This window comes from Pan troglodytes, chromosome 4 (assembly GCF_028858775.2).
Source record: "Pan troglodytes isolate AG18354 chromosome 4, NHGRI_mPanTro3-v2.0_pri, whole genome shotgun sequence".
NCBI lineage: Eukaryota > Metazoa > Chordata > Mammalia > Primates > Hominidae > Pan > Pan troglodytes.
Window position 1 is genome coordinate 48,325,001 of NC_072402.2, and position 23,994 is coordinate 48,348,994.

Here is a 23,994-nt window from a genome sequence, read left to right on the forward strand (position 1 = left end):
AGTAGAGGACTGGCAGTGTTGATGGGATAGGGTATGAGCCAGTGGGACAGGGACTATTGCATCCATGTGGCCTGGGAATGGGGTTTCCTACAGTCTCCTGTTCTGAGGAGATGGAGGCTGTGGAGCCAGGACCAGGGAGAGAAATGAGCCAGGATCTCCTGCTTGTGTGTGATGTTCCTGAGGCCCTGCCACAAATAGACTGTCAGAGTGCCCAAATCACACCTGAAACATTCCTTCTTTTGAATCCTGTAGACTTCTAGACTGAGAGCCGCCTATTAAAATGAAAACACCTCTGGGAGCTGAATCTCCCTAAATACCACTTCAGCAGAGGTGACAAATGGTCAGAGCCACACAGCCTTTCTTTCACTGTTCTCCTCTCAGTTGCCACAGTGTGCTTAGCCCAGAAATGGCTCTCCCTGGCCATCAGGAGCAGAGCTGGGGGCCCTGGCCTAATGCTTAGGAAAGAGGGCGGCAGAGGAAGCTGACCTCAGAGCCAAGGCTGAATTGCCACAGTCAGGTACAGTGAGACAGGGACAAACAAGTTCCCAAGGGGAGGAGAAATGTGGGCTGCCACCACAGGAGTCCCCTTCCGGGCTGCACAGAGCATTCCCTCATGGCACACATGTGTGCCACCTGCAGTGGCACCCTGAAACCTGTCCATCCTCCCGGCTCCACTTCCACACAACATGACAAACACTGCTTACTGGGAACCCCTGTGACTGTCTGACCGAGCAGGGCTCTTTTTCTGATTTTGTGAACATACTCAGCTGACACATAGGGCAAGGTGGAAGAGTCAAGGAGTTAATGACCCCAAAGGTAGCCTGAACCAGTGATGAAAGCTGCTGAATCAATATCCAGCTGCAATGACCCCGGGGGAAGTCCTATGCTGTCTCCCAACATTCTCCCACATGCCCCAGCTCCAGGTGCCTGGCTTTCACATACCCTTTACTGGTGTCCTTTCTCGTCTCACTTCCCCACCCATCTACCAGTGGCTTCTGGAGTGAACTCTCAGTTGAGTTACATGTGCTCAAATCCTTGATTGGGGATCTGCCTTGGGGGGCATTACTCTGGGTATTTAATTTTATTCTATTTTCCCTCCATATTTTGTTTGTCTTCTTGGCTAGTTTGAAGCTGTTTTGCCACAATTCATTCTAGGATGTCATCCCCTGTTTTGCATTTTGTATGGATGCATAGACAGTCCTGTGACCCACAGGAGAACATACAGAAGTGGACTGTGAAGATAAAGGAGCAAAAGACAATGACAAGTATTGTCTTTAGTGAAGAGACACATTGACTATCATCCTTAAAATAAACTTAGCTCAATCATTTCTATCAAGCTCTATATTAGCTCATGTCAATGATTTAATAAACAATCATTGAGCACCAATATGTATAGAATATGCTGCTAGACACTGTGAGTGATACAAAGTGTAAGACACAGCTCCTCCCTCTGGAAGGTAATACATGAATTGAGGAAACAAAACCTGTGCACCTAACAACAACTCATCAAGCAAGATTGCATGCACTAAATACCAAATGGATGCCATGTGACTTTACATTTCAAGGGACAGTAGAATAAGTTTAATTTCTGGATATCCCATCAAAGAATTCAAAAAGAATTTCTTTCCCTTTGCTAACTGCAAAGCAAATAGCTTTCCATCAGAGGAGCCCCTGGTCCGTTCTGCACTGCAGGGGAAGCAGCAGCATCAGAGATTTATTCACAGATGAAATTTATGATTGTCTGTAACTGATGCCTCTCAGAAGCATTAGAAAATACCTTGCTAATCTAACAAGGTATCTGACCTCAGAATCTCTACCAATAGCATTACTTCTTTGCATGAAACATTTGTTAGTTGCTTAGAGGCCCCCTATCCAAGCATGTTTTCTAGGGTTTAACCTGATTCTAGGGGTTAGCACCAATGATCCCAAAATCCTTGAATCTCAGAGGTACAAGGAACCCAAGAGGTCTTCCAGTCTCACCATGTCTCCATAGGTCGCCCTCCAGCTTGGCCACTTCCAATGACCTGAAGTTCACTCCTTTGGTGTCCCATTTCTTTGGAAGCATCCCAAAGTGGTAGAATATTCTTCCTCCAGTATAAAGTTTCTCTTGGAGTCGTAAAGAAAGGATGACAACAATTCTACAAAGAGAGAAGAAAGGCTGCCATAAATACCCAGTAGAGCAAGAAACTCACCCCACGTAGTGAAGGTGAAGCATGCATACTCTCATCCCAGGCATAGGCCAGCAGTGCTGAGGAATTGTTTTGAGGCATGCATACTCTCATCCCAGGCATAGGCCAGCAGTGCTGAGGAATTGCTTCCTCAAATATTCCCAGGAATTTATTCAATAGTCTTCAACAGACGGGTTTATAAGGTTCAGCGAGCCCAAATAACTTGAAAATACCTAAAGGCTAGACATTCTGAGGTTAGGCCAGGGTGCCATAATTACTTTTGTGTCTACTGGGGCTTGCCCTCAGAAGGGGTAGATCAACAACAGAGAATCCCAAGAGAGATCTTGACCCTTCAGAGAAAGATAGCTGTTTGGAGGGGTTGGGAGTCCCAGGAAGAAAGTAGATGCATGTTCAGAGTTCAACCTCTACCTGCAAGAGTTTATTGAGTATCTACTTAATACAACAACTGAAACAGTTGGTTCTTGCTTTTAAGGCACTCATTCCGTGTGCCTTTTATCCAAGCCTTTGATTTCCTCCAAGCTGCTGCACTTAAACTGATCCACAGTTGTAACATGTGGTTTCCTTAAGACTTCTTTTTTTTTTTGAACAATGCAAAAAATAGCAAAGATTAATATTTTGGAATTCCATATCACCATGATGCAGAATTAACAATTTTATTTGCTGTCTATTCATGAGCCTCATCCCTCCTTTTTCACTTTTACCCCCAAGCTTTCACTCCCAGAAAATCACTGCCCTGAGTTTAGTATGTGTCTTTCAGTCCATTTCTTCTATAATTTTACATTCATAATCCTTTATTTTCTACCCCAATTTAAAAGTTATACTTTCTACTTCAGTAAAGTTTCAGGATACAAAATCAATGTACAAATATTAGTAGCATTTCTATACACCTATAATGTTCAAGCTGAGAGCCAAATAAAGAACACAATCCCCTTTACAATTGCCACACAGAAAAATAAAACACCTAGGAATACATCTAACCAAATTGGTAAAAGAGCTCTACAAGGAGAACTACAAAACACTGCTGAAAGAAATCATAGTGACACAAACAAATGGAAAAACATTCCATGTGCATGGATTGGGAGAATCAATATCACTAAAATGGCCATACTGCCCAAAGCAATCTACAGACTGAATACTATTCTTATCAAATTACCAATGTTGTTTTCACAGAACTAAAAAAACAAAAAAAAATTCTAAAATTCATAGGGAATCAAAAAAGACCCTGAATAGTCAAAGTAATCCTAAGCAGAAAGAACAAAGCTGGAAGCATCATATTACCTGACTTCAAACTATACCATAAGTAACCAAACATGGTACTGATGCAAAAACAGACACATAAATCAATGGAACGGAACAGAGAACCCAGAAATAAAGGCACACACTACAGCCATCTGATCTTTCTTTGACAAAGTTGACAAAAAAAAAAAAAAAATGGGGTTGGGCGCAGTGGCTCACGCCTGTAATCCTAGCACTTACTCCTGAGGTCAGGAGTTCGAGACCAGCCTGCCCAACATGGTGAAATCTTGTCTCTACTAAAAATACAAAAATTTGCCAGGCATGGTGGCGCATGCCTGTAATCCCAGCTGAGGCAGGAGAATCACTGGTACCCAGGAGGCGGAGGCTGCAGTGAACTGAGATCATGCTACTACACTCCAACCTGGGCAACAGAGCAAGACTGGGTCAAAAAAAAAAAGGCAATGGGAAAGGACTTCCTATTTAATAAATGGTGCTAGTATACTTGGCTAGCCATATGCAGAAGAATGAAACTGGACCCCCACCTGTCACCATATACAAAAATTAACTCAAGATGGATTAAAGATAAAAATGTGAGACCTCAAACTATAAAGATCGTAGAAGAAAACCTAGAAAACACCATTCTGAACATTGGCCTTGGGAAAGAATTTATGACTAAGCTCTAAAAAGCAATAGTGACAAGAACAAAAATTAACAAGTAGGACCTAATTAAAGTAAAGAGCATCTGCACAGCAAAAAAAAACTATCCACAAAGTAAGCAGACATACTACAGAATGGGAGAAAATATTCACAAACTATGCATCAACCAACAAAGGTCTAACATCCAGAATCTATAAAGAATGTAAATAACTCAACAAGCAGAAAACAAATAACCCCATTTAAAAATGGGCAAAAGGTATGAACAGACACTTCTCAAAGACAACATACATGCAGGCAACAAACATATGAAAAAATGCTTCACCTCACTAATCATCAAAGAAGTGTAAATCAAAACCACAATGAGATACCATCTCACACCAGTGAGAATAACTTTTGTCAAAAAGTCAAAATAACAGATGCCAGCAAGGCTGTGGAGAAAAGGGAATGCTTATTCACTGCTAGTGGGAATGTAAATTAGTACAGACACTGTGGAAAGCAGTTTGGAGATTTCTCAAAGAATTTAAAACAGAACTACCATTCAACTCAGCAAATACCATTACTGGGTATATATCCAAAAGGAAACAAACAAATCACTCTACCAAAAAGACATATGCACTTGTATGTTTATCACAGCACTATTCACAATAGCAAGGACATGAAATCAACGTAGGTGCCCATCAATGGTGAATTAGATAAATAAAATGCAGTACATATACACTAGGAATACTATGCAGCCAAAAAAAGAATAAAATCATGTCCTTTGCAGTAACATGGATGCATGTGGAGGTCATTATCCTAAGCAAATTGACACAGAAACAGAAAACCAAATACTACATATTCTCACTTTTAAGTGGGAGCTAAACATTGGGTGCTCAGGGACATAAAGATGACAACAATAGAAACTAGGGATTACTGGGGGAGGAGGAAGAATCAAAAAACTAACTGTTGGGTAATAAGCTCAGTACCTGGGTGACAGGATCATTCATATCCCAAACCTCAGCATCATGCAATATACCCAGGTAACAAACCTGCATATACAGTCCCTGAATCTAAAATAAAAGTTTATTATGGCATAATAAATAGGTGGGTGAATTGTTCCTTGGTAAAATTAAATCTATTTTGTTAAATCTATTTGTTGTTATTGAAGTAATAAAACTTGCAATTTAATTTTTTAAATTTAAATTATAAATAAAAGTTTCACTTTCTATGTACATTCTTTCAGTGGTTACTCTTTAGATTTTAAAATACATACTTAACTATATTTTTGTAACTGAGTCTAAAGATATTTGGTATCTGTATCTATCTCCTAAACTTTAGCTTGCTTAAACTCCCTTCCCAAATGAACCTTTGTTATTTTTATGTCAGAATTTTAGTTATATTTTGCTTTTAAACATATAAATAAGTTATTGTTTGCTTCTTGCATCCCATACCTTTCTTTTGGTCCATTTTTATTCCAGCTTTACAACATCCTTTATTATTTCTATCTGTGAGTGGTAAACTCTTCAAGTTCTTTCATATCTAAAGTATCTTCATTTTTCCCTCACTTTTAAAACATCATCCAGCTGGTGTTATATAGTCTACAGTTTGTTTTAAAATATTTCAGAAGAAGTAGCATGACATATATTTCTGAATATATGCTAGTTGTAATCTATGGTTGTGGTTGGTAAAGATTGGAAGTACCTAATCAATGATAAACACTCCAAGGTTGGTTAATTAGAATTGAAAGATCCCATTCAAGATTAGACTCTTCAGAGGCAACTTCTTCAAGCCCAGTAAATACTGCTGTCTAAAACCACAGGAGAGCATTAATTGGCATGATGATTTAGAAATATTTTTTAATTGTTGAAATAATTGGTGGTCAAGCTATGCAGATTGGTTAGGAATATTGTACAGGTACCTCCTTCACTTCTGCATGAACAGGGTGTAATATTAGGTCCACCCAGCAGCTGAACTCCCTGCAAGCAATGGGCTCGCTTTCTACCTGTGTTCTATCATTTCACAGAGGACTCTGTTAATTTCCAACAGGAAAGTGAGCTGATCCTGCTTCTAGAATATTATCACATCTGCCTCTAGAGAGTCTTTTATGCAAGGCATTAGTAGAAATGCCTAAAGAATGGAGAAATATAATTTAATTGACCTTATAAGAACAAGCATGACTATTACGTGTGCCTGCTTACCAAAAAATGCTTGTGACCATGGTAGAATTCACCCTGATACTTGCTTTCATTATAAATATCCTACCTGGTGGCAAGATGGTGCAGAAGGAAACCTCACTTACTACTAATCACTGGAGGCCACCAAAATTTACCCAAAAAATAAGGCAGTGATTGACTAGGCTTAGGTTGGTTCCTAACAACTGAATATGAAATTCTAGGATTAGAGTGTTTCAGAGTAGTATCTATTGTCTTCTGACAATTACCAGTAAAAACTCTGCTGTCAGTCTGATTGCTGTTGGCTCATAGCTAACTCTGGTGGATTTTAGGATTTTATATCCTGCTGTTCTACCACAATGGAACTCACCAAAAGATTTTTTTTCTCTTTCAATCCTTCTTGACATTCTGAATTTTTCTTTCTAGAAACCCATGTCTCCATATTTAGACAATACTCAGCCACTGTGTCTTTGAATCTTGGCTTTTTATTATTATCGCTATTCTTTCCTTACAGAGCTCTGCTCTTTGCTCCTAGAGTTTCTATTAGATATACATTGCAGTTTCTCATTCTATCCTCCATGACTCCTGATTTCTGCCATATTTCTATCTCTTGATCTCTCTATACTACATATGAAAAACTGTGTCAGTTCCATCTTTCAAATCATTAATTCTCTCTTTATCTGTGTCTAACCTATACTGTAACCCATCTACTGAGCTTTTTATTTCAATGACTATTTTTCATTTTTAAGATTTCAACTTGGTTCTTTTTAATTTGACTTTGAATAATTTATTAATATTTCTGGCATTTCTATGTGTTTGGCATGGAAACATGGTCTCTTAGCATATGCTCAATCTGGTCTTTTCACTCAAAAGTCATCACATTGATCCTTCAGTGTGGCTGGGAGTTGGATTCAAGGCAACTTGATTTTAAGAAGATATAATAGTAGAATTATGAGGAAGGCACCCAGAATCTTTTTACTGTTAGGCCAGAACCAGGAGAGGGACAATAGTAAAGCAGGAATCTGAAATATTTCATATGCATGGAGAAACCATTTTACAGCTACTTTACAATTACATCATGCTCTCTAATGATAGGTTTTCATCATCATGGATAGAGCTTGGCTTGGTAACTCCAAACTCTTGAGAGAAAACTGTGCCAAAAGCAGAGGTGTTTGATCCTGGGAGAGACAGTTATTAAGGGAAAATTTTATGCAAATAAATCAGCAAACACTAAGCAGCTGGATACCTGCTACCAGGGCAAGCTTGGAGAGACTTAGAGGCCAGCTGGCAGGGAAACTGCTAATTGAAAATAGACAATCATGGGGTTCTTAAGCAGATCAGTGATATCATGCTGCTACTTCATTTTTCTTTTTTTTTCTGCTTTGTGACAGAATTGAGAGAAGATACAAGGGACATTTTAGTTGGTTAAGGATGCCAGAAAGGTTAAAATCAGGCCACCCTCTCAGTAGTCAACAGTCTATACAGAAAAAAAAAAAAAAGTATATGGTTCTGATGGAGAAATGGTGGAGACCACAGAGCTAGAAGTCTTGTAATTGCAAAAACAAAAGAAAACACTAAAAGTACTAAGATTTACTATTGCCCTCAGGACAAACAGGGTTAATATTAACTGAAAACCAGTTAAGCATTATTGTTGACTCTCCTGGAACAACTGCTATAATGCAGATTCCTGGGCTTCCATCCAGGTACTTGATTCAGTAGGTCTGGAATGGGGGTCAGAAATCTGCATGTTAATAAGCATTCAGATTCTGATAGGATTCTTATAGGAATGGTCAATAAACACAGTGAGAAACATTGGATTAAATTGTGGTGCAAATTCTATCTAGTGATGGTAAATATTTCAATTTGGGGCTAAAATGTGATTTAGCTCTTAAATAAAATAATTATTGATTAGTAGATGTTTGCACTAAGTTATCTGAATAAGCTTCTTTCATGGAAACAGAAAACTAGAGTGGAAAGCCATGCTAACTGGGCTTCTCTGTTACCCACACCTGTGAGGAGGGCGTCCTCTAAAGCAGCTCACCCAGCGCAGTGGTTCTCAATCCTGACTGCACATTAGATCATCTGGGATGCTTATTAAAAATACCAGTGCCCCAAGAAAAGGATGCCCTGTCTCACCACTCCTATGCAACATAGTGTTGGAAGTTCTGGCCAGGGCAATCAGGCAAGAGAAAGAAATAAAAGGTATTCAATTAGGAAAAGGGGAAGCCAAATTGTCCCTGTTTGCAGATGACATATATTTAGAAAACCCCATTGTCTCAGCCCAAAATCTCCTTAAGCTAATAAGCAACTTCAGCAAAGTCTCAGGATACAAAATCAATGTGCAAAAATCACAAGCATTCCTATACACCAATAACAGACAAACAGAGAGCCAAATCATGAGTGAACTCACATTCATAATTGCTACAAAGTGAATAAAATACCTAGGAATCCAACTTACAAGGGATGTGAAGGACCTCTTCAAGGAGAACTACAAACCATTACTCAACAAAATAAAAGAGGACACAAACAAATGGAAGAATATTCCATGCTCACAGATAGGAAAAATCAATATCATGAATATGGCCATACTGCCCAAGGTAATTTATAGATTCAATGCCATCCCCATCAAGATACCAATGACTTTCTTCACAGAACTGGAAAAAACTACTTTAAAGTTCATATGGAACCAAAAAAAGAGCCCCCATTGCCAAGACAATCCTAAGCAAAAAGAACAAAGCTGGAGGCATCACGCTACCTGACTTCAAACTATACTACAAGGCTACAGTAACCAAAACAGCATGGTACTGGTACCAAAACAGAGATATAGACCAATGGAACAGAACAGAGCCCTCAGAAATAACACCAAACATTAACAACCATCTGATCTTTGACAAACCTGACAAAAATAAGAAATGGAGAAAGAATTCCCTATTTAATAAATGGTGCTGGGAAAACTGGCTAGCCATATGTAGAAAGCTGAAACTGGATCCCTTCCTTACACCTTACACTAAAATTAATTCAAGATGGATTAAAGACTTAAATGATAGACCTAAAACCATAAAAACCCTAGAAGAAAACCTAGGCAATACCATTTAAGACATAGGCATGGGCAAAGACTTCATGACTAAAACACCAAAAGCAATGACAACAAAAGTCAAAATAGATAAATGGGATCTAATTAAACTAAAGAGCTTCTGTACAGCAAAAGAAACTACCATCAGAGTGAACAGAAAACCTACAGAATGGAAGAAAATTTTTACAATCTACCCATCTGACACAGGGCTAATATCCAGAATCTACAAAGAACTCAAACAAATTTACAAGAAAAAAACAAACAACCCCATCAAAAAGTGGGCAAAGGATATGAACAGACACTTCTCGAAAGAAGACATCTATGCAGCCAACAGATACATGAAAAAATGCTCATCATCACTGGTCATCAGAGAAATGCAAATCAAAACCACAATGAGATACCATCTCACAACAGTTAGAATGGCAATCATTAAAAAGTCAGGAAACAACAGATGCTGGAGAGGATGTGGAGAAATGGGAACACTTTTACACTGTTGATGGGAGTGCAAATTAGTTCAACCATTGTGGAAGACAGTGTGGCGATCCCTCAAGGATCTAGAACTAGAAATACCATTTGACCCAGCAATCCCATTACTAGGTATATACCCAAAGGAATATAAATCATGCTACTATAAAGACACATGCACACGTATGTTTATTGCAGCACTCTTCACAATAGCAAAGACTTGGAACCAACCCAAATGTCCATCAGTGATAGATTGGATTAAGAAAATGTGGCATATATACACCACAGAATACTATGCAGCCATAAAAAAGGATGAGTTCATGTCCTTTGCAGGGACGTGGAGGAAGCTGGAAACTATCATTCTCAGCAAACTATCACAAGGACAGAAAACCAAACACCGCATATTCTCACTCATAGGTAGGAATTGAATAATGAGATCACTTGGACACAGGGCAGGGAACATCACACACCAGGGCCTGTTGGGGGATGGGAGGCTGGGGGAGGGATAGCATTAGGAGAAATACCTAATGTAAATGACGAGTTGATGGGTGCAGCAAACCAACATGTCACATGTATACCTACGTATCAAACCTGTATCCTAGAACTTAAAGTATAATAAAAAAAATAGGTAGAAGGCAAAAAAAAAAAAAAAAAATACCAGTGCCTGGGCTCCACCCCAAACCAGTTAAATCTGAACGTCCAGGAATGAAGCCCAAGTATCAGCAATTTTTAAAAGCTCACCAAACAATTTTCAGGTGCAGCCAAAGTTGAAAACCACTGGCTCTAATGAGAACTGAAGGGCTAGTCTTGCAAAACGAACCTAGGAGTTCACAAACACGGATTTTGCTGGTAGGGCCTCTTTCAGAAATAACACCAGACAGGTGCCTTTACTTCCAACAGCCATGGCTGGTAAGTAGGAAATTTTAGCTCCATCCAGTCAAATACTGGCTGCGGTGGAAAATTAGCTCAGTTGTCATCATTGATTAAGCAGTATTTTTCAAAGTCTCTATTCATCAGGAAAGGGATCCCACTCAACAGATAAACAGGTTATTTTAGTGATTAGCTAGTGGTTTTCATCAGGTTAGCAAAATGCTTTATAGATACAGTTCAGTCAAACAGTAGCTCCTGATATTGACAAAAGAATTCTCCCAGCACTCTCCCCAACCCATTCCTGACTCTCAGGGTTGGGGAAGGCAGTCAATTCATCCCACCTGGTACCGTTGTTCCCATTGCCTCAGTCTACTCCATCCTGTCCATCTTCTCTTACACTCCAAGGCCAGGATAAGTTCTGGGTTTTGACTTGACAACAATATTCAAATTCTCCTTCTCAATTATTCTTTTTTGAATGAAACAAGCTTTATATCTTGAACACTTTTTCTACCCAAAATGCCTTGCAATTGTTGAGGTATTTGTATAGGCTTCCTCTGTACTTTCCATCTTTTTCATATCTTTTAAATAACAGTTTCAGCAAGCAGTGCCATTCAAGCAATTATCCGAGTCATTTAGTCTGCCTTGGTTGGATACCCTGAGAAGGTGGACAGTTGGCAGCAGAGAGACCAGGGACTCCTCTGCTCTTGTTCTGAATTCTCCCACCCCAGATTTCTGATCCTTTGCCAGCTTTGAGGAAGCAGTCTTGCTAGAGGCCCACATCTTGTGGCCCTTAACAATTCCACCACAGGAAACAGCTTGGTGTCATGGCAGGAGGGAGGTCTCAAGGCCTGGGAGCCTAGAGATGCAAGGGGGGGGTCATGACACCACCTTTTGTAGCTGAGGGACCCTTAGGCAAGCCATTTAACTTCTCTGAGCTGCTGTTTCCTCTCTGTGAAATGGAAATAAAAATACCCACCCTGCCTCCCTTAATAGATTGCTGTGAGAATAAAGTGAGGTGGTAGATGTGAAAGAGCTCTGGAAATTGTGAAGCCTCATATAGCTCCAAAGTTTTAGCGTTAGACTGTGGATCCGCACAGCCCTGAATTCCATTCTTCATGACAAAGAAAGTCGTCAACATCAAATGCACAATTGAAGGGCCCCTTTGGGAACACACGACAAGTTCTCCTTCCTACTCTCTGAATTACTGATGGAGATAGATATTCCCAAGGCAGAGAAAATTCTGCTGGCTTTGGTCCCCTGAGAGTTGTCATAGAAAATATGACAAGAAAGCCTGCAGAAAGATAAAGGGATTAACGGGCTTCAAAGAAAAGGGTTTTGTTTTAGCAAAGACCTTTTCTATAGAGGTCTCTAAACCAGTACAAGCTCTTCACCCGTCCCAGATGGTTTACATGGTGGCCCTGTCTGAAGGCCCCAGATGGCTAAAATGACCTCTATGAAAGCATCACACTGTCTGAGGAGCCTAAATCATAAGCAAGGCAATCAAGCTTCTACTTTTGTCACGTTGCACTGAGTCAGCCACAACCCATCAGAGAACAAGTATTTTGCCAACGTGAAAACAGAATCATGCACATCTTTACCAGGATATTTTAACAGCAAAGGAAATCTGAATTCACTTGCCATATAAAGGAGAGGCTAGAGGAGTCATTCCTATCCAAAAAGTAAGCTGCCTTATGGTCAGAATGAAGCTCGGTTCCTAGGAATGAATGTCACATTAAATGCACAAGATTCAATGTGGAAAATGTATACAGTACAGATACAGTTTTAAAATACTGTATTAATAGAATGAGGGGAGCAGTTGTTCAAGCCTGTAACGCAGTTGTTCTAAGAAGCTTGATATCTAGTGACATCTAGTGGTGGCAGATATGAAAGCCTTCATGGCTATTATTTTCAGGATGGCAAAACAATGAATTCACCAAACTCGCCTATTGGTCGGAGTATAGTTTTTTGCAATTCTCATCTTCACCTGCCCATTCCCCATGGACCAGAACTTGAGAACTCACATCCAACGCAGAATATGGTAGCAGCAGTAACAGAAAAAAAAAACAGAATATCTTCAGGCCTGCTGTATTTTTCATTTTTATTTAAATTGGTGCTTACCATAAACCTGCTTCCTTTAGACACGGTAGATAATTGTAGCGGCAAGAATATGGCATTTGTGGGTCAAAAATCTAAGATATATTGCCTGGTATAGACCTAACCTAGCAGACGGTATGACACTAAAGAATAACCTCGTTGAAGAACAAACAGCATGTTCCCTTTTGAAATAATAAGATTTTTTAAAATGCTTTTTATCCAAAAAAGGTAGACATTCTCCCTTTTTACCTAATGAATTTGCTGTTCTTTAGTACTGTACCATTCAGACCTGGCTAGCATAAACTCCATCTTACCGGTCTAGTGTATTCCATGACGGTAAGGCTTCACTGTAGCAAGACAATATTTTTTCAATGTGTCTGAGAGAACTCAGCGTTCCAGTAGCCACAGCCTTCTGCTGTTGAGAGATTCCCTCCTATGAGGGCTTTGTTATCAGGAAGCCAGTAAAAGTCTCCGCCCAAATCAGTAGTAACAGCTGGAAGGGTCATCAGGGAATAACACTCAGCTGGGGCTTGCCTGGAAGGGTCATCAGGGAATAACACTCAGCTGGGGCTTGCCTGGAAGGGTCATCAGGGAATAACACTCAGCTGGGGCTTGCCTTGAGTATAGGAAAACAGCAATTGCTTTACTTCCTATTCACATCCCTTTTTGGAAATTCTCCTGGAATTTTGCAAAAGTACTCATCATTCATTCATTCAACAAAAGAAATAAGACTTTCGTGAGAGTTTCTTGTCTTAGTCATTGCATTTACCAGATAAGGTGGTTTTGAAGCCCACATTAGAATATAATTTGAGCTTGCATAAGCTGTATGATGCTTTAATACAAGCTTGTCCAACCCGCGGCCCAGGACGGCTTTGAATGCAGCCCAACACAAATTCATAAACCTATGAGATAACACAAATTCAAAACATTATGAGATTTTTTTGCAATTTTTTTTAGCTCATTGGCTATCGTTAGCATTAGCTATTTTATGTGTGGCCCAAGACTATTCTTCTTCCAATGTGGTCCAGGGAAGCCAAAAGAGTGGACACTCCTGCTTTAATCCATTGTACCACAATCCTACAAGAAAACATCCTCAGAGGACACGTTTTCCTGGATCTCATCCAGGCTGATGGGTCCTCAGGAGAGCCCTCTAGTGCTCAGAAGCAGTATCTGCACCAAGAGGAGCTCATTGCAGCTAGATACAGGCTACAGTCAAGACCTAAAGGGAAGCCCTGGGAGGTTCTAATGCCGGATTCAAAAATCAGGGGCGGGAAGGGGGAAGAAGAGGGCATAGATGGAGTCTGAGGAATCCTGTAGTCCTCCGCACACTCAACAGCAAGGCCAGTAGCCTCTCTGGAGTTCACAGATGAACAGCCTCCTGCCCCATTGACCTGGAGGAGGAGAGAGGAGAATATGCCTTTACTGGTCAGTGAGCATCTTCCTACCAACACTCCGTTCCATGGCTCTAATGCCGTTAGGAAGAGCAGCTTGGAGAGCTGGCTAGCTACCTGTGTGAAATATTTGCATGGCTTGCTTCATAATTTCATTCAAGTGTCTGTTTGAATGTTCCCTTTTTATAATGGCCTTTCCTGGCCCTCTATTTCAAATATCCCACCCTGCCCTGCTTGCTACCAGAGCTCTCTCCTGATCTCCAGACTGGTAGTTCTGGATGCCACTTGAACTGCCACCTAGAGGCATCCAGGACTACCAATGGCTGCAGCATTTTGTCCTCAATTGTCCACAGCTGAACACATCTTCTTCCCCCAGACCTGTTCCTCCTCCTCCTGGGGTCCCCACCTCAGTTACCAACACCATCACCATCTGGCCACTCAAGAAGGCATTCCGGACTCACGTCATTCCTTCTTCTCTCTCAACTCCCTCCCAAACTCCTCCTTCTCCCCTGATTCAGGCAGTTACCAGGACCAGCTGGTTCTTCCCATTAAATTTCCCTTGGATTTGTCCCCTCTGCTCCAGTCCCTCTGTCCCTCAGTTCAGGTTCTCACTGCCTCTTATTTCTCACTTGGACATTGAAATAATCTCCCTGCTTTCAGGCTTACCTCCCACAATTCATTGTCCACACCGAAACCACAACACGCTTTCTAGTCCTATTCTGTGGCCCCCTACCTGCTAAGTTTCCCCTCCCCATCATGTACAGGATGAAGTCCAAGTCTCTTTATAACCTGGATCCTAGGGTTCATCTCTCACCATTCCCCACGTGCTCACCTTGTGTCATGCTCACACAGGTAGTCCTATTTTTTGGAACATTCCACCCTCTTCCATGCCTCTGTGCCCTTGCACATGCTGTTCCCTCTGACTGGAATGGCCTCCCCCATCTTCCCAGACCTCTGCTCCTCAGCCCCCTTACCCATGGATTTAGTTGCTTCTTCCTCTGAGTTTTCATAACACTTCACTTTATCTCTATCCAACAACTGTCTCATATATTTTTCATAATAATCTTTTCACCGATATGTCTCCTCCACTAGACTGTAAAATCCCCGTGGGAATAAGACAATATTTTCATTATTCTTTGTATCTCTAGCATTTGGCATTGTACTCAGCACATATTTAACGGCTTAATAAATGTTTGTTGAATGAATAAAAATTATAAGCCATCAGTTACATAGATAATATGGGAGCTTTTTGGAGTCAGAAGAGCAAAGGGACTTTGCTCTTCCGCAGCCTTAATTATCCAGGTTCCCCTTTTTATCTTCTTTTTCCCCAACCAAACCCTTATTTCCTTCAGGGAAACATCCTCCTCCATGCAGCCCATATGGGAAAACTAATCTCATTCCCAGTTCCAGAATGTTCCAAAGGTAATGCCATTCCAATGCCTTCCCAGTAATTGGTTCCAGATGAGCATATGACTGAATTTGGACCTAGGAGACATGAGAAAAGATTTTCTGAGGGCTTCTCAAGCTTGAAGAAACAACCCTTGAACTCTTTCTCTAGACATTGCTACAAGCCCAGGAAGAAGAAGCCAGCAGAGCCAAGAACATCTTAGGAAAATGGGGCAAGAGCCCCTGGATTAAGCCAGCACTGATGCCTACCCATCTCTGGATTTCTCATCATGTGAGCCCAATAAATCCTCTTTTTGCTTAAGTCCTTTTGAGGTCTTTATGCCATTATTCTTACTCATAATTAAAATCATCTCACCTGAAACATATATTCAAAATAATATACACAAATAAATATGTATTTGAAAAATATCACTTAATCACTCATGCCCTGCTTCATTCTCTAAAAGTAAATCATATTCATATCACCCATCCCCTTTGTGAAATATGTAGTAAGTCCTCAATTAACGTCATCAGTGGGTTCTTGGAAACTGCAACTTAAAATAAAACCAATCTTGCCTATAACCCTAGTGGTTTGGGAGGCCAACACAGGAGGATGGCTTGGGGACAGGAGTTCAAGACCAGCCTGGGCAATATAGCAAGACCCTACTTCTACCAAAAAAAAAATTAATCAGCTAGACATGGTGGCACATGCCTGTCCTCCTAGCCACTTGGGAGGCTGAGACGAGAGGATTGCTTAAGCCCAAAAGTTTGAGGTTATAGTGCGTTATGATCATGCCACTGCAGTCCAGCCTGGGCCACAGACCGAGACCTCGTCTCTAAACAAAACAAAACAAAACAAAAACAACCAGCACCAAAAAGAAAAAAGAAAAAAAAAAGATAACAACTTTCCATTGGCTATTTGATATAGACAAGAGTTAAATTCCTATGGCATATTTCTGGTTGCAAAAACATCACCAAACTTCTAAACAAAGACCAAAACATTTCCAGTGTTAAACATTGAAATAAATGTGAGCTATACATCCATTTAAGAAATATTAATAGGCTGGGAGAGGTGGCTCATGCCTGTAATCCCAGCACTTTGGGAGGCCGAGGCAGGCGGATCACTTGAAGTCAGGAGTTTGAGACCAGCCTGGCCAACGTGGTGAAACCCTGTCTCTACCAAACATACAAAAATTAGCCGGGCGTGGTGGTGTGCACCTGTAGTCCCAGTACTCGGGAGGCTGGCAGGAGAATTGCTTGAACCCAGGAAGTGGAGGTTGCAGTGAGCCAAGATCGTGCCACTGCACTTCTGCCTGGGTGACAAGAGTGAAACTCCATCCAAAAAAATATTAATAAAAACGAGTAAGATAATTATTCACCCACTTATACCACTTCAGGGTTACGGGTGGTCAGAACCTATCCTAACAGCTCAGGCTGCAAGATTGGAACCAGCCCTGGCCAGGACATCATCCCATCACAGGGTGCACTGACACACACCCACACTCACTCCAGATGAGATTATTTAGACACGCCGATGCACCTAATGCACACATCTTCATGATGTAGGAAGAAACCAGAGTACACAGAGAAAACCCACACAGACATGGGGGACCATGCAAACTCCACATAGACAATGGCCCCAGCTGGGAAGCAATTTTTTTTCTCATCAATGTTATAACAAAATGATGCTGAATGAAATGACGTTATCTGAGGACCTGCTGTAGTATAGCTTAAGAAAAATCAGTAGAGCAACCAGTGTCAGCCCAAGTTCATCACATAACATTGACTGACAATTCTGTCACCTTTTGACAAAGCTTGTGTAACAGCTAACATCCCGATGAGTAGAAGGGCAGAGGCTGTCAAGAGGAGTTCAGCTTCAAATTTCTATCACTGTACATTGTCCTATAATTTCTTCCCTAGCTTTAGTCACTACAGTATATTGATATGTCCATCAGTCCCCTGGTTGGTTGCCTTTAAAAAAAAAAAAAAAAGACAATGATGTTAACAATTCTTAACCATAGGTGCGAGGCTCCACAGAGCTGTCACACTGAACCTGAAAGCTAAGAGAACAAAAACAGGCAAGTCTGGGCCCCCTTTGGGAATGATCTTAGACTTGGGCAAGATTGCTGGCTGGGTCGGTGTTCGGTGTTCGGTGTTCGCTCAGGAAAATGAAACCCCTGGGGATATTTTGAGGAGAAAAGGATGTAAACAGATGCTTAGTTATAGAAGTGGTAGAAGGCCTGGAAGAACATACGAGAAAGAAAAGATTTGGTTTGGGCATAGGAGCACCAAGGCGAAGGGGGTTACCCAACCGTCTGCAAGCGGCTGCTGCCTGTGGACAAGAACTTGCACGTGGTGCTCCTGCTGGAGAAGCCACTGCTGCTGCCCATGGGGAGCCAAGGAGCCTACAGGCCCGCTGGTGCCACCAAAGCCGCCATGATGCAGTTGCCCACAGCCGCCCTTAGCCACTCGCTGCTGCCAGCGGCCTCCCTAAGGTTCCCCACCTGCTCCCAGTGAATGCCCTCCACTGTGGGAGCACTGGCAGACCTAACAGGAAGGGAGGGTGGTTTGCAGATTTCAAGCCCCCAGGGAAGAGAAGAGCGCATGGAAGGCTGAGTGTGGAGCTTTTCTGCCCCTGCCACCAAGGTCAAGGTCATATGGACCACATGATGCCTTTGAGAATAACAAAGGTGTGTAATGTTCAAGATTATTTCATGTATTTGTTCAAGAAACTCCTATAATCCAATAGAGGAGCTCAGAGAAGTATAAGGAGGCAAGAGTCAGATTATACAGATAACCCCTGCAAGGGCAAGATACCACAGTCCATCACTTACTGTTTGGTGGTCTCACATTCACATGGAGTCAAAGGACAACTCACAGGAGTTTGTCCCTTTTCCCCTTGCCTTGCCTGCCAGTTCACACACAGGCCACATCTTTCTTCCTTACATTTGCTTTGTTCTTCCTTCCATTTTCTCCCCATTACCCAACCCCCGACCTTTTTATGTTTTTTGCTTGTTTGTTTGTTTGTTTGTTTGAGATGGAGTGCAGTGGTGAGATCTCAGCTCATTGCAACCTCCACCTCCAGAGTTCAAGTGATTCTCATGCCTCAGCCTCTGGAGTAGCTGGGACTACAGGCATGCGCCACCATGCCAGCCTAATTTTAACATTTTTGTAGAGACAGAGTTTTGCCATGCTGCCCAGGCTGGTCATGAACTCCTGACCACAGGTGATCTACCCACCTCGGCCTCCCAAAGTGCTGGGATTACAGGTGTAAGCCACCGTGCCCAGCCCCCTCAGTGTTTTTAACCAATCTCCTGATGCCTCCCGAGTGGACCCCCTCAATGAAGCCAGAGGGACTAGTTGGTTCTTTTGAGCCTCCCCAGCAAACAAATCAAATAAATGTTCCTCTTGTTACTATTTACCATGCTTGCCACAAAAGCACAAAGTGTTACTATGCTAACAGAGTTCCTGTCTTTTCTCCTCATCTTCCTGAGACCACTGTATTAGTCTTGTTCACACTGCTTTAAAGACATACCTGAGACTGGGTAATTTATAAAGAAAGGAGGTTTAATTGACTCAGAGTTCTGCATGGCTGGGGAGACCTCAGGAAACTTACAATCATGGCAGAAGGTGAAGTAGGCACGTCTTACGTGGCGGAAGTTGAGAGAGAGCAAGCAAGAGCAGGGAAAACTGCCTTATAACGCCGTCAGATCTCACGAGAACTCACTCACTATCAGGAGAACAGCATGGGGGAACTGCCCCCATGATCTAATCACCTCCCACTAGTTCCCTCACTCGACACATAAGGATTATGAGCATTAAAATTAAAGATGAGATTTGGGTGAGGAGGCAGCCAAACCATATCAACCACCTTCCAAGGAATAAGGAAGAACATCCTGGAGAAGTTTACCAGACCTCGTTTGGAAAGATGTCAAGAGCATACATGGAAGCTCCAAATTATATGTCGGGCTTGCAAATGTGCTGCTTTGAGGGTTCCAGAACCTGCCTCCATGGAAGAATCCCACTCTTCCCCACCCTTCACAAATACCATGTCCCTAATCAGCAATGAGTTCCAACCAAAGAAAATTCTCTCTTCCTGATTTCTGTACAGAAGCTTAGGAATTCAAGCCAAGGAATTTAAGTTGTGTTTTTAAAGGATTATATCTATGGAGATGAATACTAAAGCCAATGTGTGGGTGATTGTGAATATTTCATTCAAACCCAAAATCTCTTCCAGTGGTCAACAGCAAGGGCTACAAAATGCAAGCATGATATCTTCCCTGCTTATTTCACCTCTGAGCAGTAAGGGAACCACCTTGCCGAAATAAAACACTCCTTGGCCAGCCTCCCACATCCCCCAAGCCCCAGCATTTGGGTCCAGATCCACCTCATAAGAAGGGAGGCACAGACACCATGAAGGAGGAGATGGCAGGCATGTGGCTACATGATGGGGGGCATCATGAAGCATGGGCTCCACTTGGGCGTCTCCCCTCTGCATCTATAGGTGGTGCTATGACTGTGTCCAGACACCTGCTGTCCTCACACACGATGCCTCTTTCAAAAGCGTGGGGGAGAAAAAGAGAGAGAACCGCGTACACAGGGGTGCATGTGCTTTACCTGGGTGGAAGCAAAACGGACTAGCACCTGCAAGACACCTCTTTAGAGACATTGAAAAGGACATTTGACATAATCAGCTCTTGCAGTAGCCCACCAGGTTTCCTGAAATTGGATTCATGCATCACTTAAGGGCCCCAGAATGTTTTTGCTGGCCTAAGGCAGCATAGTAACCAGAAGAAACATATTCATGGCCCACATTGCCGCTGGGTAAACTTTGGTGACTATGGGTAAACGGCCATCTCCAACAGAGATTTATTTGTCAGACTGAGCACTATCATTCCCTCCTGATCAGAAGAACAGGGTCTTCTCAAGAGCCCCATGGGTCTTGGCAGCAGCAAGAGGTAGCATAACAGAGGGCCTAAGAGCATGGATTCTGGAAGAAGCCAGTCCTAGTTTTGATTCCTGGCTCTTTCACTTACTACTGTGTGGCCTCAGGCAGTTTACTTAACCTTTTCTATTCTCAGTTTCTTCACCTGTAAAATGGACATGTTAATAATAGTGCCAAGGTAGGTAGAATTCTAAGATGGCCCCAAGATGCATACTCCCTGGTGTATAATTTCCAGGACTGTAAATATGATAGATTTCACCCACTTGATTAGGTTACGTTATATGGCACTGATTGACTTTAAGAAAGGGAGATTGTCTGGGTGGGTATGACCTAATCAGGTGAGCTCCTTCAAAGCAGAGCATTTTCAACTGGACACAGAGAAAAAAAAGCCAGAGTGATGAACTCCTGCTGGCCTGAAAGAAGTAGAAACGACCAGGTTGTTAACTGCCTACAGGGGCCAAGTGGCAAGAAGTATGGGAGGCCTCCAAGACCAAGCTGACAGCCAACAAGGAAATGGAAATCTTACCCCTATAACTGCAAGGAACTAAATTCAACCAACAATCTGAATGAGCTTCGAAGTGGATTCTCCCCAAAACCCCAAGAAAGAAACACAGCTTGGCTAACACCTTGATTTCAGCCTCATCAGAGCCTGAGCAGAGGACTCAGTCATGCCATGCCCAGACTTCTAAGCTACAGAAGTGTAAGTTGATAAATGGGCATTGTTTTAAACCACTCGACATGGGGGTTTATTATGCAGTAGAAAGAAACTGATACAAGTACCAAATTCATAAGGTTTTGCTGAGGAAAAAATACCCATAAAGCATTTAGCACGGTTTGTGGCACACATAACTGCTCAGTGAATGTTAGCGATTCTCAACATCCATGAGTCAACAACAAGGCACTGAAAGAAAAGACAAAGCTTTACAGCATCAATGTCCTACCTTGAAAAAATCACTTAACCTCTCTGAATCTCAGCTTCCCCACTAGTAAAATGAAAGAGTGTAGCTCAATAATAATATTGGCATAGAGCCTTCACAAATGGTAGCTCATTCAATTGCTCCAACAGACCATGAAGATAAAATATATTATAAAATCTCATTTCCCAAATACAGAAATGAACATGCTGAAATTCAGAGAGGCTACTTGGATCAGCTAAGATTGCACATAAGTATGGCAGATTGAAGTTCTGAACCCAGAATTTCTGACTTTCAATCTTGTGTTCCTTCCAGCTGTACCTTATTCCCTCAAAAACCTTTGCAGTTCTGAAAGTGTGTGATTCAACAATATTTACAGCAGTTGTTGATCCTGATGGCTGGATTTATCCAAATGCCTCTGTTCTTTTGTCCTTGTGAGCTAATATTGCCTGACCATGGTGACCACCCTGTGTATTATGATCCCCTTGGCCTTTGCTTGTTTATTTCTTCAGCTGTACTATGGTGTATTTACCTCACAGTGTGAATTCCAACATGAAGGAAGCAGAAATAAGGTTGGAGGTTGAACCCTGAAAGGAGAGAGACCTTGGGCCACCGACCAATACTGGTTACATAGTCACGATGGCTGAGCCACAGACTCTCAGAACTTTCCACTCACTGTACCTCACAGGTGAGTTCCTAACAACCCACAAAGTAATAATTACAAAGATCTGTCTCCATAGAAACCTTGGACACCTGCAAGTATAGTTTCAGTTCATTCTTATTTTATATCCCTCCAAAGTGAAGAAGGAATAAAAGGAGAGGAGGCAGGTAGTCAAAATCACAAAGGTTAATAATTTGCCTCCCTAATTCATTTGGAAATACCACTATCTTTAAAATTTCTGTAAATTTTTCACATAATTCAAAATTATTCTCTGTAGTGAATTCCTTCAAGCAAGAATACCTTAATGTAAACGATCACTCTGGTATTATGGCAGTCACCTTATCACCCCCGCATCTACATCTGAAACCAGGTAACTAAAGGACTCTTTCCCTCAAGCATTCTTTCAGCCAATATTATCATGCCCGTTTAGAATCTGCCTCAGTGCTAGAGCTGGCTGGGATGGAAAAAGTTCAGAACAAGGTTCTTGCTCCTAATTTAACGTCAAAACACTATCCACATACTTGCGATGGTCGATTTTATGTGATTTAGCTGCGCCACAATGCCCACATATTCGGTCAAACATTATTCTGAATGTTTTTGTAAGGGTGTTTTTGATGAGATTAATATTTTGATTGGTGGGCTCTTAGTAAAGCAGTAACCCTCCATAATGTGGGTGGGCCTCATCCAGTCAGTTGAAGGCCTGAATACAACAAAAGATCGATCTCCCCTGAGCAAGAAGAAATTCTGCCATCAGATAGCCTTCAGACTTGAACCGCATATCTGCTCTCCCCTAGGTCTCCCCTGGGTCTGCAGCCCAAACTGCAGATTTTAGACCTGCCAGTCTCATCACCATGTGAGCAGCCAATTCCTTAAAACAAATATTTCTAGATAGATAGATAATAGACAGAGAGATAATAATAGATGATAGATAGATAGATAGATAGATAGATAGATAGATAGATAGATAGTAGATAACCTCCTATAGGTCTGTTTCTCTGTAGAATCGTGACTAATACTGCAAGTGATTATTGAACCATGCATGTCACAAGTCTAATTAGAAGTGACAAGGAGTTCAGGGGAAGAGGCTGGCAGAGAGGAGGAGAAAGAGTTTTCAAAGATTAAAAACTGAAAACTGTGCCTCAAATAAAAGAGAGGATTAAAGCAGGCCAAGAAGAGGAGGAAGGGCACGGGCAAAGGAGGAAAGGTACTCAAAGATAGTAACAACAGCTGCTGGATACCGAGCAACGCCTCTGTACCAGGGCCTGTGATCAGAGATTTACATTCATCATTTTATTCAGTGTTTATGGAAACCCTACAGATGGCTGAGATCCAAAACACAGACAACACCAAATGCTGGTGAGGATGTGGAACAACAGGCATTCTTATTCATTGCTAGTGGGGATGCAAAATGGCACAGCCACTTGGGAAGACAGTTTGATAGTTTCTTACAAAGCTAAAGTAGGCATGTACTTTCCAGCAATTGAGTTCCTAGGGTATTTACCCCCATGAATTGAAAACTTATATCGACACAAAAACCTCCACACAAATGTTTATAGTACCTTTATTCATAATTGTCAAAAAACCAGAAGTAACCAAGACACCCTTTGGTAGATTAGTGGATAAGCAAACTGGTCCATATTTATAATGAAGTGTTATTCAGAAATGAGCTTTCAAGCAATGAAAAGACATGGAGGAATTTTAAATGCATATTCTAAGTGAAAGAAGCCAGTCTAAAAAGGCTACCTACTGTGATTCCAACTATATGCCATTCTGGAAAAGACAAAACTATAGAGACAGTAAAAAGATCAGTGGTTGCCAGGAGTTGTGGGGGAGGAAGGAAGGGAGGAATGAAGAGATGGAGCACGGGGGATTTTTAGAGCGGTGAAACTGTTCTGTATGATACTGTGATGATGAATACATGACATGCGTTTGTCGAAACCCAGAGGAACTATGAAATAGGAAA